Source organism: Schistocerca cancellata, chromosome 10, assembly GCF_023864275.1.
Source record: "Schistocerca cancellata isolate TAMUIC-IGC-003103 chromosome 10, iqSchCanc2.1, whole genome shotgun sequence".
NCBI lineage: Eukaryota > Metazoa > Arthropoda > Insecta > Orthoptera > Acrididae > Schistocerca > Schistocerca cancellata.
In genome coordinates, this window is record NC_064635.1 from 146,047,193 (window position 1) to 146,063,931 (window position 16,739).

A 16,739-nucleotide genomic window follows, 5' to 3' on the forward strand; every position below is an offset into this window, starting at 1 on the left:
AAGAAATACTTCAGTTGATTGATGAAAGGAGGAAGTACAAACATGTTCCGGGAAAATCAGGAATACAGAAATACAAGTCGCTGAGGAATGAAATAAATAGGAAGTGCAGGGAGGCTAAGACGACATGGCTGCAGGAAAAATGTGAAGACATCGAAAAAGATATGATTGTCGGAAAGACAGACTCAGCATACAGGAAAGTCAAAACAACCTTTGGTGACATTAAAAGCAACGGTGGTAACATTAAGAGTTCAACGGGAATTCCACTGTTAAATGCAGAGGAGAGAGCAGATTGGTGGAAAGAATACATTGAAAGCCTCTATGAGGGTGAAGATTTGTCTGATGTGATAGAAGAAGAAACAGGAGTCGATTTAGAAGAGATAGGGGATCCAGTATTAGAATCGGAATTTAAAAGAGCTTTGGAGGACTTACGGTCAAATAAGGCAGAAGGGATAGATAACATTCCATCAGAATTTCTAAAATCATTGGGGGAAGTGGCAACAAAACGACTATTCACGTTGGTGTGTAGAATATATGAGTCTGGCGATATACCATCTGACTTTCGGAAAAGCATCATCCACACAATTCCGAAGACGGAAAGAGCTGACAAGTGCGAGAATTATCGCACAATCAGCTTAACAGCTCATGCATCGAAGCTGCTTACAAGAATTATATACAGAAGAATGGAAAACATTATTGAGAATGCGCTAGGTGACGATCAGTTTGGCTTTATGAAAAGTAAAGGGACGAGAGAGGCAATTCTGACGTTACGGCTAATAATGGAAGCAAGGCTAAAGAAAAATCAAGACACGTTCATAGGATTTGTCGACCTGGAAAAAGCGTTCGACAATATAAAATGGTGCAAGCTGTTCGAGATTCTGAAAAAAGTAGGGGTAAGCTATAGGGAGAGACGGGTCATATACAATATGTACAATAACCAAGAGGGAATAATAAGAGTGGACGATCAAGAACGAAGTGCTCGAATTAAGAAGGGTGTAAGACAAGGCTGTAGCCTTTCGCCCCTACTATTCAATCTGTACATCGAGGAAGCAATGATGGAAATAAAAGAAAGGTTCAGGAGAGGAATTAAAATACAAGGTGAAAGTATATCAATGATACGATTCGCTGATCACGTTGCTATCCTGAGTGAAAGTGAAGAAGAATTAAATGATCTGCTGAACGGAATGAACAGTCCAATGAGTACACAGAATGGTTTGAGAGTAAATCGGAGAAAAACGAAGGTAATGAGAAGTAGTAGAAATGAGAACAGCGAGAAAGTTAACATTAGGGTTGATGGTCACGAAGTCAATGAAGTTAAGGAATTCTGCTACCTAGGCAGTAAAATAACCAATGACGGACGGAGCAAGGAGGACATCAAAAGCAGACTCGCTATGGCAAAAAAGGCATTTCTGGCCAAGAGAAGTCTACTAATATCAAAATACCGGCCTTAATTTGAAGAAGAAATTTCTGAGGATGTACGTCTGGAGTACAGCATTGTATGGTAGTGAAACATGGACTGTGGGAAAACCGGAACAGAAGAGAATCGAAGCTTTTGAGATGTGGTGCTATAGACGAATGTTGAAAATTAGGTTGACTGGTAAGAAATGAGGAGGTTCTACGCAGAATCGGAGAGGAAAGGAATATATGGAAAACACTGATAAGGAGAAGGGACAGGATGATAGGACATCTGCTAAGACATGAGCGAATGACTTCCATGGTACTAGAGGGAGCTGTAGAGGGCAAAAACTGTAGAGGAAGACAGAGATTGGAATACGTCAAGGAAATAATTGAGGACGTAGGTTGCAAGTGCTACTCTGAGATGAAGAGGTTAGCACAGGAAAGGAATTCGTGGCGGGCCGCATCAAACCAGTCAGTAGATTGATGACAAAAAAAAAATAGCACTCTCACTCAACATCTCATGGCCTGGCTGCGTATGGTCCATATCAAATCTTTCGGAAAAATTTTGTTTGTCAATAATTTCACATCCTGGAGTACATTTCAGAACAACAGCTAACGTTGCTAATGAGCAGCGTTCTCCGTCATTGGAGTCACCGATTTCATCAATTTTAGGATTGTTTTTTCATGTCTTGGCTTATGAGTGATTGTTTCACTTTAAGCCAAGCCTTCGGCACTTCATAAATTGCGTATAGCGCTATCTGTTGTTTCCAAAATGTTTGAAGATTGCTGCCCTGAGCAATAAGTTTTTTAGCAGATTTTATCTATAAATTTTCTTCACAGTAGCAATGACACCCTGATCCATTGTCTGACTTAACGCTGTCACATTAGAGGCTAAACATTTTACAAACATCATCCTGTGATCCGATGGTGCAGTGTCCAGTAACACAGTACAGCCCTTGTAGATAGACCCTTTAGCGTTAGATCTTCTCGCACCTGTGGCACAAAGCAATTATGGAGTGACTTTCGAAATACTATGTGGCCCATCCAATCCCCTTCCTGGTGAAAATAATGAATAGGTAAATTGTACATTTCTTTTCCTTTGAACCAACACGGTTTTTACCGTTTATATTACACTAAGCTAAACATTATGTGAATCCGTACCATTAGCGCAATACAACACCAGTATCGTTCCCTTGCTTGATTCATAACCAGGTGCACTACAATCGCTCTCTAAACCTAAACTCTTTGTTGGTAGACACTTCCATAACACCCCGGTTTCGTCCTTGTTGTACATTTGCTCCAGCTCTAAATTTTATCGTGCAATAAACTCCCGGGCATTGTTACAAAATTCATTCAGAAGCAGCCGTATTATATGCACTAATTTTTCTTCTTGGACAGCAATTTCCCGGATATCACGACGCTGTTTAAATTTTGTCAGCCAGCCGGAAGACGCATTAAAATCTCCTTTAATCCCCAAGGTTTTGAAGTAAAATTGGGCCCGTTTACCACATATTGGGCGTGATACTTCAGTGCCCTTTGCTCTGTTTCTGCTGAAACCATTCCAACACGGCTTCATCCACTTCTGCCTAAGAAGACATTTTCATAGCCTTCCGCTTTGACAAACCTTTAGATGATTCAGAACTGCTAGCAGAACTGCTTTGATTTTACGAATATCACGGATCATAGTTAAATGATGGATTATCCCCATGTGGCTAACAGGCTACTTGAAAAAAATCAACTGCCTGTTGCTTGTAGTTGGAAGACCTGGGCATTTTAAGTGGATACTTTATTTTAATTGCTGCTGAAGTTTATTCTTGTAAAGCAATGTATATTCAAACGATGCGTAGAATTACTCAGGGTCCATAAACGTCGAGATTATGCAACAATTTGAGAATGAATGTACGTAGTTAAAATAGAACAGTGATAAGGAAGGAATTCGTGGCGGGCAGCATCAAACCAGTCAGAAGACTGAGGACTCAAAAAAAAAAAAAAAAAAAAAAAAAAATGAAGCGTTGTTACAGTACCCACGAGCACATAAAAAAAATGGCTCTGAGCACTATGGGACTTAACATCTGTGGTCATCAGTCCCCTATAACTTAGAACTACTTAAACCTAACTAACCTAAGGACATCACACACATCCATGTCCGAGGCAGGATTCGAACCTGCGACCGTAGCAGTAGCGCGGTTCTGGACTGAGCTCCCTAACCGCGAGACCACCGCGGCTGGCCACGAGCACATAAAGGACATAGATTACGTTTTGTGGAGATATGTTGGGGCACGTGAACAAAACTGACAGTGCGACTTATCTCAGAAGATAGATTGTAGGCAAACATAGGTTTATAGTATTTGTACTGTGAGAGAAAGCTTTTGACAACGTTGACTGGAATAATCTTAAATTCTGAAAGAAGCAAGGACAAAATACACAGGCCAATAAGTTATAAACAACATACATGGTGTAGAATAATAACCACCACCAGTCACAATAGAAGGTGATTTTATTTAACACAAGATCTGTTTCGGGCTTCTGCCCGTCTTCAGTTGCTTTAAATTCGTGTACATGTTTCCATACTCAGTTCTGGAGATCACTGTTTAAATCAAAAAGCAAATAATGTGATGATGACTAAATACACACAAATCAGACATTTGGAAGTGGCTAAGCCACATGTACTGTAAAATATTATACCACTTCGATATAACTTTCACATTATATTTATCACAATGTTTTACAAAAATATTTCGTTCTTCACTAGTTAACTGTATGTTAGCCCCCATGCTTCCATATTATGTCTTTGATAAAATAGTGGCACATTGGATGTTAGTGATTTCAGGAGCACTTGCGCTCACAACATCCAACGTGTTTACCTTGGAAAACTGAGATTAATGTCAAAAAGGTTAGGTCAAAGAGGTAAACAGACGCTACGTTTACAGATACATAACAGATATTACAAGTTATGAAAATGAAATTGTTACATGATTCTAGAACAACACTTTCATTTATAATGTACAGTACGGTTGCTCGCAAAGTATGTGAGATTAATAGACACTGAAATTTTTATTTTAAATTGCTAGTTGTGTGGGGGCTATAAGTTACAGTTTTTGATTTTTAAATGCACACATCAAAAAAAGTTTTGCATCACCCGGTTCCCAGAACTACTGAAGATAGACGTTGACTGTGGATATTGTATCACAGACACAGTCCCTTCGACTGTTTAGAGATGTCACTAAACCCGCCCAAAGATGTAAACAACCATGCATGAGTAGCGCCTATTAGACGAAGGGGGTCCGACAGCCGATCAGTTACAGCCATTCCACCAGGAAGGAGGTACACGACTCGAGTTGTCTGTAGTTCAACCTTGCCTAGACGGTCAATAACGCGATTCGATCGCGTTCGCATCGTTATTTTGTGCCAGGGAGGGCTCCTAACAATGGAAGTGTCCAGGCGTCTCGTAGTGAACCAAAGCGATGTTTTTCGAACGTGGAGGAGACACAGAGAAACAGGAACTGTCGATGACATACCTCGCTCAGGCCGCCCAAGGGTAACTACTGCAGTAGATGACCACTACCTGCGGATGATGGCTCGGAGGAACCCTGACGGCAACGCCACCATGTTGCGTAACGCTTTTCGTGCAGCCTCAGGACGTCGTGTTACAACTCAAACTGTGCGCAATAGGCTGCATGATGCGCAACTTCATTCGCGACGTCCATGACGAGGTCTATCTTCGCAACCACGACACGATGCAGCTCGGTACAGATGGGCCCCACAACATGCCGAATGGACCGCTCAGGATTGGCATCACGTTCTCTTCAACGATGAGTGTCGCATATGTCTTCAACCACACAATCGTCGGAGACGTGTTTGGAGCAAACCCGGTCAGGCTGAACGCCTTAGACACACTGTCCAGCGAGTGCAGCAAGGTGGAGGTTCCTAGCTGTTTTGGTGTCTCATTATGTGGGGCCGACGTACGCCGCTGGTGGTCACGGAAGGCGCCGAAACGGCTGTACGACACGTGAATGCCATCCTCGGACCGATAGAGCAACCATATCGGCAGCATATTGGCGAGGCATTCGTCTTCACGGATGACAATTCGCGTTTCCATGGTGCACATCGTGTGAATGACTTCCTTCAGGATAACGACATCGCTCGACTAGAGTGGCCAGCGCGTTCTCCAGACATGAAACCTATCGAACGTAATAGATTGAAAAGGGCTGTTTATAGACGAAGTGACCCACCAACCACTGAGGGATCTACGCCGAATCGCCGTTGAGGAGTGGGACAATCTGGACCAAGAGTTCCTTGATGAACTTGTGGATAGTATGTAACTAGTACAGGCATACATCAATGCAAGAGGACGTGCTACTGGGTATTAGAGGTACCGGTATGTACAGCAATCTGGACCACCACTTCTGAAGGTCCGCTGTATGGCGGTACAACATGCAACGTGCGGTTTTCATGAGCAATAAAAATGGTGGAAATATTGTTTATGTTGATCTCTATTCCAAATTTCTGTACGGGTTCCGGAACTCTCGGAACCGAGGTGATGCAAAACTTTTTTTGATGTGTGTATTTAATTAAAGATGTGTAGAAAAGACTTGTTTACAAGGTCTAATTGTTCACTGAGAATTAGTCGTGGTGATGTGGAGCTATGGATGTAAATTTCGAGTTCTCTTCCAGAAGATTCATTTTCTTTCCTGTGCTGACAGTGTGTAGAATCTGCAGGTTGACTTTGGTTAACCGTTCATATTGTTCCAGATGTATTGCAAAAGTGGATCTATCAAAACTGTTTAGCCAGAAGGCATCTATGGGTTTCCGGTTTCTTATAGTGGAACGTCTTCCTGTTTTTGTTAATATCTGATCTGCTGTGATACTGGTTATTCTTGTTGCAGCGAAAGATGCGCTGTTGTAGCTTATCGTTTTTGCTGAAGGATATTTGAATACCAGTTACAGATTAGCTACTTGGTATGAAATACTTCATCAGCTGACATTCTCAGTAGTTTTTAAAGTTCTGAAAAGAATTTCTCAATTAAGAATAGCTGTGACCTTATAGAAGATATCGGAGATGTAGCAATAAACCTCTACACCAACACACCTATTCATGACAGTCCAGATAATTAAAAACAACCTATTAAAACAAAAAAGTCATCCAAGGCTGAGACATATGAGTACGAGGAATTTATTAACATCTAATACAAATTTAAGTGTTAGGAAGTTTTTTCTGAAGGTATTTGTCTGGAGTATAGCCTTCTGTGGACGTGAAACGTGTTCCATAAGGAGTTCATTCTAGAAGAAGTTGGAAAGTTTTGAAACGTGGCATAGCCGTGGCTGGCTCATGCTATGCGCTGGATTAAACCTTCGCTGCGATTCTGTGTTTAGTCTCCCGCGGTTATCGCGATTATGCTGTTATCCTCTCCTTCGTGGGTGGCTGCAGCGGTGTGTATCGATATTCACTCCTTGGACTATCTTCGACCTGGCGCTTATAGTTTCCGGCTGGACGGTGTGCGACCAGTCGGTTGGTTGGCGTAGAGCAACGAGGAATTCTCCGCGAGACGAAGTTCGGCCGGGGCCACTGGCTGTCTCTACGCAATGTCGAAGTGTGTGGGGCTGTTCCTATTGCTACGAGGTCCGTGGCTCACCGAGTTTTGATTTAATCTACCAGCGAGTCAAGACTGTTCACATTGTGTCGTTTGAAGTTCGTTGTCGGCTGTTGGCATATTCCCGCGAGCAACAACGTGGTTTTCAAGCGGGACAATTCTAGCCACCCTTCAGTGGAGTTTCACTGTATTTGGTTATTTGAATTGAAGTGTACCAGCGGAATATTCTGCCTTGTGGCCGTTAACATTCCGGGTACCTGCCCTGGCCGTTGACGTAAATTTCAGGCAGTGTAGTTTCCTTATCGTGTTGTTGCTGCCCGGCACGGTGTGTAGTTTGACAGCTCCATGTATGATTGGTTGTGGGCGCCAATATCTTCTATGTCGTTCCATTGAACTCCCTTTGCGCCCTCGTCGCGTGAAGTGGAAGTTATCTTGTGGGTGGGTCCGTTGGCTGTCGATCGGTTGGGTTGTCGTCGTGTCGTGAATGGTTGGCCCGACTGCCTGTCTCACTTAAGCGAGCATTAGTGTTTGAATTCCAGGCCAACTCGAACATCTGAACGCCCTTGTGTGTACTGCCTTTTTTCTTATTTGTTCTTGTTATTTGTGCGTGTATGGCTTCTAGCCGATTCTTTTTTTTTTTTAATTAAGGCTGTTTTTCCCTCAAGGCGTAAGATTCTTTAAGCCTTCAGCCTAATTTAGAGAACTTTTCCACGTAAGACCTTTGGCGTTTTAATGGTACTGAGTTCTAAGTGTTGGGCCTTCAGCCGATTTTGAGTTTGAGTTGTTTTGCTCTTAAGGCCTTCGGCCTAGTTCAAAGAACTGTTTCACATAAGGCCTTTGGCATTTTAAAAATTTTAATGTTGTTGAGTTTTAAGTGTTGGGCCTTTAGCTGATTTTGAGTTTCAGTTGTTTTGCTCTTAAGGCCTTCAGCCTAAATTAAAGAACTGTTTCACGTAAGGATTTTGGTATTAAAAAATTTAATTTTAAGGAGTTTTATGTGTTAGACCTTCATCAGATTTGAATTAATTTTGTTCGCTCTTGAACTGTCTGATTCTTTGGGGCTTCAGCCTAACTAAAGAACTTTTTAAGATAAGGCTTTGTCTTTTAAATTTCAGTTTTGGTTGAGTTTTGGCTAATTAAGAACTGTTCTACGTAAGGCCTTTGTTTTTTTTAATTAATGTTGTTTAGCCTTAAGTTTGGGCTGTCAGCCGATTTTGAATTCAAATTATTTGCTCTGAAGATCTCAGATTCTTTGGGCCTTCAGCCTAAATAAAGATAAGGCTTGCCTTTTAAATTTATGATTGTGCTTGCGTTTTAAGTTATTGGCCTTCAGCCATTTTTAAATTAAAGTGGCTGTCAGCCGGTAATTAAGTCCCAAAGATTAAAGCTGTGAATTTAAAAAACATTTTTTTGGGCTCTTGTAATGTTTGATCAAATAATAAAGCTGTATGTTCGATTGTAACTGACAGCCCCTTATTTTGGCCCCTTTCCACAGTTTACCTGTCCTGTCCTGTCCTGTGGGTTAAGGTGGGTGTAAAAACAGAATTTTGAACATTAGATGGGATGGGTAGATCAAGTAAGTAATGAGGAGGTACTGAGTAGCATTAGGAGAAAAAGAAATTTGTGGCACAACTTGACTAAAAGAAAACATCGATTGACAGGACGTATCCGAAGGCATCAAACAATAGTCTATCGTGCAATGGAAGGAAGTGTGCCGAGTAAAATTGTAGAGGGAGAACAGGCCACGAACTTTCAACTAGATGAAGACTGCAGTAGTTATTCAGACATGAAAGCTGCATGAAACCTCCGAATGAAGACCGGAACAACAACAACAAAAGAACTTAGACTGATTTGTGAATAAATTATGTCGAAACATAGTATAGTATATGGTAAAAACCAACCTTACTTGCATTTTAATACGCTCTAAGACACAAAAAATGCCGCACCACGGAGGAACCATCCGAAAGGGACTGAAATCGGTAAGATGTCATGTACGTGTACAGACAAACAACTGATTACAATCTCAGCAACAGTGGATGATTTATTCAAGAGAAAGAGCTTCACAAATTGAGCAAGTCAGTAATGCGTTGGTCCATCTTTTGTCCTCAAGCAAGCATTTATTCGACTTAGCATTGATTGACAGCGTTGTTGAATGTCCTCGTGAGGTATATCGTGCCTAAAATTCTGTACAGTTGGCGCGTTAAATATCTAAATAGCGAGGTGGTTGGAGAGCTCTGCCCATAATGGTCCAAATGTTCTCAGCTGGGGAGAGGTTGAAAAGGAACTGAAAAATGCTGTAATTTAATCTCAAAGATACAAGAAGAAAATTTGTTCTACTGTCATACCAGAGGAATACTCTAAAAAACTTTTTTATCATTGAGAGACAAAAGACTAATTTCGATATTCTTATATTACTTCTAGTATTAACTACCTTTTTTGTTCTGATGTGCTGGCCTAAAGACGTACTGTATAGTTTCATGTCTATGTGTGTGTTAAATTATGAAAAATGTGTTTTATAATTTCTGTCAAGATCAAGCCTAAATCCCATACCAGTGGAGTACAAATTATTCTGTTAATTCGAGAAGGCGAATTTTAGATGGAGGCGACGATCTTTACGACGGCGCTGCTCAACAATAGGGGGACGTGATTGTGCTCACTGCTTTCCTATGGTGGCCGCTAAGATTAATTTCGATGTGTTTTTGCCGAGACATTCAGAACCTGCAATATTCCTTTTCCTATAAAAATAGGAGTCCGATTGAAAAAGAAATATTCTTAAATTTAAATAATTGCAATTCTTTTACCCAGGCCACAGGGAATGATAGAAAGTACGTGCCTCTACCCTGATTGTACGTCGCAATCTCCGAGTGTGTTACGACGTAATTATTTTTACACAAAAAAAATTAAGATAGATCTTTCTCATCAGATCGCAACCACTCGTACGCGAATGTACGTACCCTCTGAATGTGTCTAGTCAGTCGTGCGCACTGTTCTAAAGTTTTTCTGTTAATATTCTGTAGATTGCATCTCCGCAATTAATTTTTGTTTATGCCGCAAATCGCACTTCACGCGAAGTATTTATTACGCAAGTTTCAGGCTCCAGTTAATGTCAAAAAAATTCCGAAGTACGGCTGAATAAGCAAACCGCTACAATAATTTCATATCTCTACAACTACAATAAAAAAATAACAAAAAAACAATAAAAACAATAACAGAGAGGGTACGTTACAAGGTCCAGCGACTTCCTGGCCAAAGTAGGGTTCGGCAACCACGGAGACAAGCAGTAGAAACTCTCGCCATGTGCAGGCAGGCATTATCTTGCTGAAATGTACTCCCAAGATGGCTTCCCATCAAGAGCAACAAAGTGGGGCGTAGAATATCGTTGACAAATCGCAGTGCTGTAACGTTGCCATGGATGACGACAAAAGTGGTCCCGTTATAAAAAGAAACAGCACCCCAGGCCATCAGCCCTGGCTGTCCGCTATACGGCGGGCAACAGACAGGTCCTGTCACTGTGCGGGGCGTCTCAGACGCGTCTCCGCAGTTCGGAGCGGGATCTACATCTACATCTACATACATACTCCACAACTCACCATACTGTGCGTGGCGGAGGGTACCTCGTACCACAACTAGCATCTTCTCTCCCTGTTCCACTCCCAAACAGAACGAGGGAAAAATGACTGCCTATATGCCTCTGTACGAGCCCTAATCTCTATTATCTTTGTGGTCTTCCCGCGAAATGTAAGTTGGCGGCAGTAAAACCGTACTGCAGTCAGCTTCAAATACTGCTTCTCTAAATTTCCTCAGTAGCGATTCACGAAAAGAACGCCTCCTTTCCTCTAGAGACTCCCACCCGAGTTCCTGAAGCATTTCCATAACACTCGAGTGATGATCAAACCTACCAGTAACAAATCTAGCAGCCCGCCTCTGAATTGCTTCTATGTCCTTCCTCAATCCGACCTGATAGGGATCCCAAACGCTCGGGCAGTGCTCAAGAATAGGTCGTATTAGTGTTTTATAAGCGGTCTCCTTTACAGACGAACCATATCTTCCCAAAATTCTGCAAATGGACCGAAGATAACTATCCGCCTTCCACACAACTGCCATCACATGTTTTCCCACTTCATATCGCTCTGCAATGTTAGGCCCAAATACACTCCTGGAAATGGAAAAAAGAACACATTGACACCGGTGTGTCAGACCCACCATACTTGCTCCGGACACTGCGAGAGGGCTGTACAAGCAATGATCACACGCACGGCACAGCGGACACACCAGGAACCGCGGTGTTGGCCGTCGAATGGCGCTAGCTGCGCAGCATTTGTGCACCGCCGCCGTCAATGTCAGCCAGTTTGCCGTGGCATACGGAGCTCCATCGCAGTCTTTAACACTGGTAGCATGCCGCGACAGCGTGGACGTGAACCGTATGTGCAGTTGACGGACTTTGAGCGAGGGCGTATCGTGGGCATGCGGGAGGCCGGGTGGACGTACCGCCGAATTGCTCAACACGTGGGGCGTGAGGTCTCCACAGTACATCGATGTTGTCGCCAGTGGTCGGCGGAAGGTGCACGTGCCCGTCGACCTGGGACCGGACCGCAGCGACGCACGGATGCACGCCAAGACCGTAGGATCCTACGCAGTGCCGTAGGGGACCGCACCGCCACTTCCCAGCAAATTAGGGACACTGTTGCTCCTGGGGTATCGGCGAGGACCATTCGCAACCGTCTCCATGAAGCTGGGCTACGGTCCCGCACACCGTCAGGCCGTCTTCCGCTCACGCCCCAACATCGTGCAGCCCGCCTCAAGTGGTGTCGCGACAGGCGTGAATGGAGGGACGAATGGAGACGTGTCGTCTTCAGCGATGAGAGTCGCTTCTGCCTTGGTGCCAATGATGGTCGTATGCGTGTTTGGCGCCGTGCAGGTGAGCGCCACAATCAGGACTGCATACGACCGAGGCACACAGGGCCAACACCCGGCATCATGGTGTGGGGAGCGATCTCCTACACTGGCCGTACACCACTGGTGATCGTCGAGGGGACACTGAATAGTGCACGGTACATCCAAACCGTCATCGAACCCATCGTTCTACCATTCCTAGACCGGCAAGGGAACTTGCTGTTCCAACAGGACAATGCACGTCCGCATGTATCCCGTGCCACCCAACGTGCTCTAGAAGGTGTAAGTCAACTACCCTGGCCAGCAAGATCTCCGGATCTGTCCCCCATTGAGCATGTTTGGGACTGGATGAAGCGTCGTCTCACGCGGTCTGCACGTCCAGCACGAACGCTGGTCCAACTGAGGCGCCAGGTGGAAATGGCATGGCAAGCCGTTCCACAGGACTACATCCAGCATCTCTACGATCGTCTCCATGGGAGAATAGCAGCCTGCATTGCTGCGAAAGGTGGATATACACTGTACTAGTGCCGACATTGTGCATGCTCTGTTGCCTGTGTCTATGTGCCTGTGGTTCTGTCAGTGTGATCATGTGATGTATCTGACCCCAGGAATGTGTCAATAAAGTTTCCCCTTCCTGGGACAATGAATTCACGGTGTTCTTATTTCAATTTCCAGGAGTGTATTTAATCGACGTGACTGTGTCAAGCGCTGCACTACTAATGGAGTATCCAAACATTACAGGATTCTTTTTCCTATTCATGTGCAATAATTTACATTTATCTATATTTAGAGTTAGCTGCCATTCTTTACACCAATCACAAATCCTGTGCAAGTCATCTTGTATCCTCCTAAAGCCCCTCAACGGCGACACCTTCCCGTACACCGCAGCATCATCAGCAAACAGCCACACATTGCTATCCACCCTATCCAAAAGCTCATTTGTGTATGTATTCATCAGTGAAGACAATTTTACTCCAGTCAATGATATTCCAGGCCGAAGACGTGTCGTTCCAGACATCGGTTGCAGACCAGCTTGAGTGTCGCCCGCCATATCGCCCAACGACCAGTAATGATGGGCTGGGATGCCGTTTGGTTGTTTTCCGTGGCACTCTCACAGCACAGCGGTACGTCGACAATATTGTATTCACTGTTTTCTTGCCCGTCATGGGAAGCCATCCTGAGGCTACATTTCAGATAGCACCCACGGCAAAAGTTTGTATTGCTTGTCTTCGTGCTCGTCAAAGCCTCGCTTGGCCAGCAATGTTGCCAGATCTCTCCGCAGTCGAAAACGTTTGGAACATTATGGGCAAGGCCCTCAAACCAGCTCTGAATTCTGAGCATCTAATACGCCAACTGGACGGAATGTGGCACAGTATACCTCAGGATGACATCCAACTCAGTTAGTCAACGCTAAACCGAATAACTGCTTACATAAGGATGAGAAGCTGCGACATCGTCGCGAAAGAACACAGTGACCCGCATGTGTAATAAGTTTCCTTTAATTTACGTCTATGATCACGATCTTTTTTGTTTAACAGATTACCGGTTTCGGTCTTAAGTGACCATCATCAGATCTGCAGCGTCCGCCGCTCGTGGTCTCACGGTAGCGTTCTCGCTTCCCGAACATGGGGTCCCGGGTTCGATTCCCGGCGGGTCAGGGATTTTCACCTGCCTCGAGATGACTGGGTGTTTGTGTTGTCCTCATCATTTCATCATCATCCAGGAAAGTGGCGAAATTGGACTGAGCAAAGATTGGGTAATTGTACGGGCGCTGATAACCACGCAGTTGAGAGCCCCACAAACCAAACATCATCATCATCATCAGATCTGCAGCAAAAATGGGAAAAATATAAATACACTCGCAAAGCTTAAGAACAATACATAGAGCATATTGAAAAGTAGTACTGACAAAATTTACATTTGTGGGCTTTAAATATGAAGAGGCATACCTATTTCATAAAAACAAAGTCCTAATGTACTGCAGCCATACTGGAATCGTCAAATGTTACATGCGGAATCAGCACCAGCATCGTCAAATACATATATATAACATCACATGCACGAGTCATGTTGTCAGTAAAACTACTTCGCTAATGTCGGCGTCCACTAGTTTTCAATAATTAATTGAAACAGCGAAAATAAAAGGGGGATGCAATAGTTAAAGTCTGTAATACGCTTATAAAGGTGTTACAGTAATAAGAAGCAATAAAAAGCAGAACACGACAAAAGTAATATTATTAAAAAGACGAAAAGTTGAAAAAAAAAACAGTGGTTGACATATGCTCTAGTGCCAATATCCTAGACAATGACATAAATACGAGGGCTATCCACAAAGTACATTACGTTTTGGAATTTTTTAAATTATATACAGATGAAAGCCACACTTAAATACTACTTTTCTACATAGTTGCCATTTAAATTAAGGCACTTATCGTAGCGATGGACGAGCTTGGAAATTCCTTCGTCGTAAAATTCGGCCACCTGCGCCTTCAACCACGTGGTTACCTCTTCTTGAAGCTGTGCGTCGTCATCAAAACGCTTTCACGAAGTTTGTTGCACGAAATCATTACCGAAAAGCTTGGTTACCACAAGTTTTGGGCAAGATGGAAACCAAAAATCTTGACAGAGATTCACAAAAATCAGCGAATGGCTTCAGCGTTAAAGTTTTTGGACGCTTACGAGAAAGATGGCGACTCATTACTCGATCGCATCGTTACTGGTGACGAAACATAGGTTAAGCATGTGAACTGCGAGACAAAATTGCAGTCAATGCAGTGGGGGCACACAAATTCCCCCCAAAAACCCAAGAAATGCATGCGGACAATGTCGGCAAGGAAGGTGATGGCGACTGTCTTTTGGGACAGAAAGAGGCGATTTTTGTGGGTTTCCTGGAAAGAGGCACTACAATAAACGCTCAAAGGTATTGCCAAACTCTGCACAACCTCGTAAGAGCAATACAAAACAAGCGCAGGGGAAAGTTGGGCTCAAAGATCTTGCTGATTCACGACAACGCCGGGGCCCACACGGCAAATGCCACTCGTGAAGTTCTCGAATCTTTTAAGTGGGAGTTGTTTCCTCATTCGCCGTACAGTCCCGACCTGGCACCGAGCGACTTCCACTTATTCCCAGCAATGAAGAAGTGGTTGGCTATGCAGCGTTTTGATGACGACGCACAGCTTCAAGAAGAGGTAACCACGTGGTTGAAGGCGCAGGCGGCCGAATTTTACGACGAAGGAATTTCCAAACTCGTCCATCGCTACGATAAGTGCCTTAATTTAAATGTCAACTATGTATAAAAGTAATATTTAAGTGTGGCTTTCATCTGTATATAATTAAAAAAATTCCAATACTTTATTTATTTTTAATTCCAAAACGTAATGTACTTTGTGGATAGCCCTCGTATTAAACACCGTTGATATTGCACCGGGTAATATTAAACAGTATAAAACAAATCGCTAAAGGAGCCACAAATGAAAGAAAATATAGTTCTGCACATAATCAGACATAGTGACATCTGGTCAACTTACTACACAAACATCTTGTGGCTACTGTACGTCAGCTTGTTTTAAACAGTAGTTTTACTGACAACATGACTCGTGCATGTGATGTGATTTATATGTATTTGATGATGCTGGTGCTGGTGCTGATTCCGCATTTAACATTTGACGATTCCAGTATGGCTGCAGTACATTAGGACTTTGCTTTTATGAAACAGGTATGCCTCTTCATATTTAAAGCTCACAAATGTAAATTTTGTCAGTACTGCTTTTCAATATGCTCTATGAATTGTTCTTAAGTTGTATACAGTTTGCGAGTGTATTTATATTTTTCCCATTTTTGCTGCAGATCCGATGATGGTCATTAAAGACCGAAACCGGTAATCTGTTAACCAAAAAAGATTGTGACCATAGACGTAAATTAAAGGAAACTTATAAGGATCAGAGGTGGACCAACTCGTTATTGAGTTTTTCAATTTTTTAAGGTCTTTTTCTTGAATAAATCACCCAAATTTTCTGAAACTGTAATCATTTATTTATTTGTACACGTACATCACATCTACTGATTTCGGTCCCATTCGGAGAATTCGTCAGTTGTGTGTAGTTCTTTGTCTAACAGTGTATTTATCATGTTCAGATCCACTGACGAGTACTACTAATATTAATGATGAATGAAAACCACCACACTTGTATTAATACACTTGTATTGCGTCACGAGCAGTTTCGATCTTTCAGGATATCATCAACTCTGCGTCCGCGGCTCGTGGTCTTGCGGTAGCGTTCTCACTTCCCGCGCACGAGGTCCCGGGTTTCATTCCCGGCGGGGTCAGGTGTGGTGTCACCGCCAGACACCACACTTGCTAGGTGGTAGCCTTTAAATCGGCCGCGGTCCGTTAGTATACGTCGGACCCGCGTGTCGCCACTGTCAGTGATTACAGACCGAGCAGGTCTAGAGAGACTTCCTATCACACACCCCAGTTGTACAACCGACTTTGCTAGCGATGGTTCACTGACAAAATACGCTCTCATTTGCCGAGACGATAGCGTAGCCTTCAGCTACGTCATTTGCTATGACCTAGCAAGGCGCCATTACCAGTTACTATTGATACTGTGTCATCTACAGTCAAGAGCGACGCTCATCATTAATGGATTAAAGTTAATTATCCCACCAGCTACGTCCGTTATTCTAAAGTCTAATTTCCTTGTCCTGTTCCAGACCTCACGCCAGCCTGCGTGAGCTAAAACGCGTGCCTTTCGGCTTCCTCTATTACCCGGTGTTGGCTCTCATGCCAACCCACAACATCAGGGATTTTCTCTGCCTCGAGATGGCTGGGTGTTTTGTGTCTTTCATCATCATTTCATC

General features: G+C 43.3%; 1 protein-coding gene across 4 annotated transcripts in view; it reads right to left on the reverse strand.

Annotated features, from left to right (window-relative positions):
• LOC126106401 (uncharacterized) overlaps nt 1-16,739 on the reverse strand; it is a 294,375-nt gene that overhangs the window by 162,824 nt on the left and 114,812 nt on the right. The gene's annotated exons all lie outside the window — the stretch shown is intronic.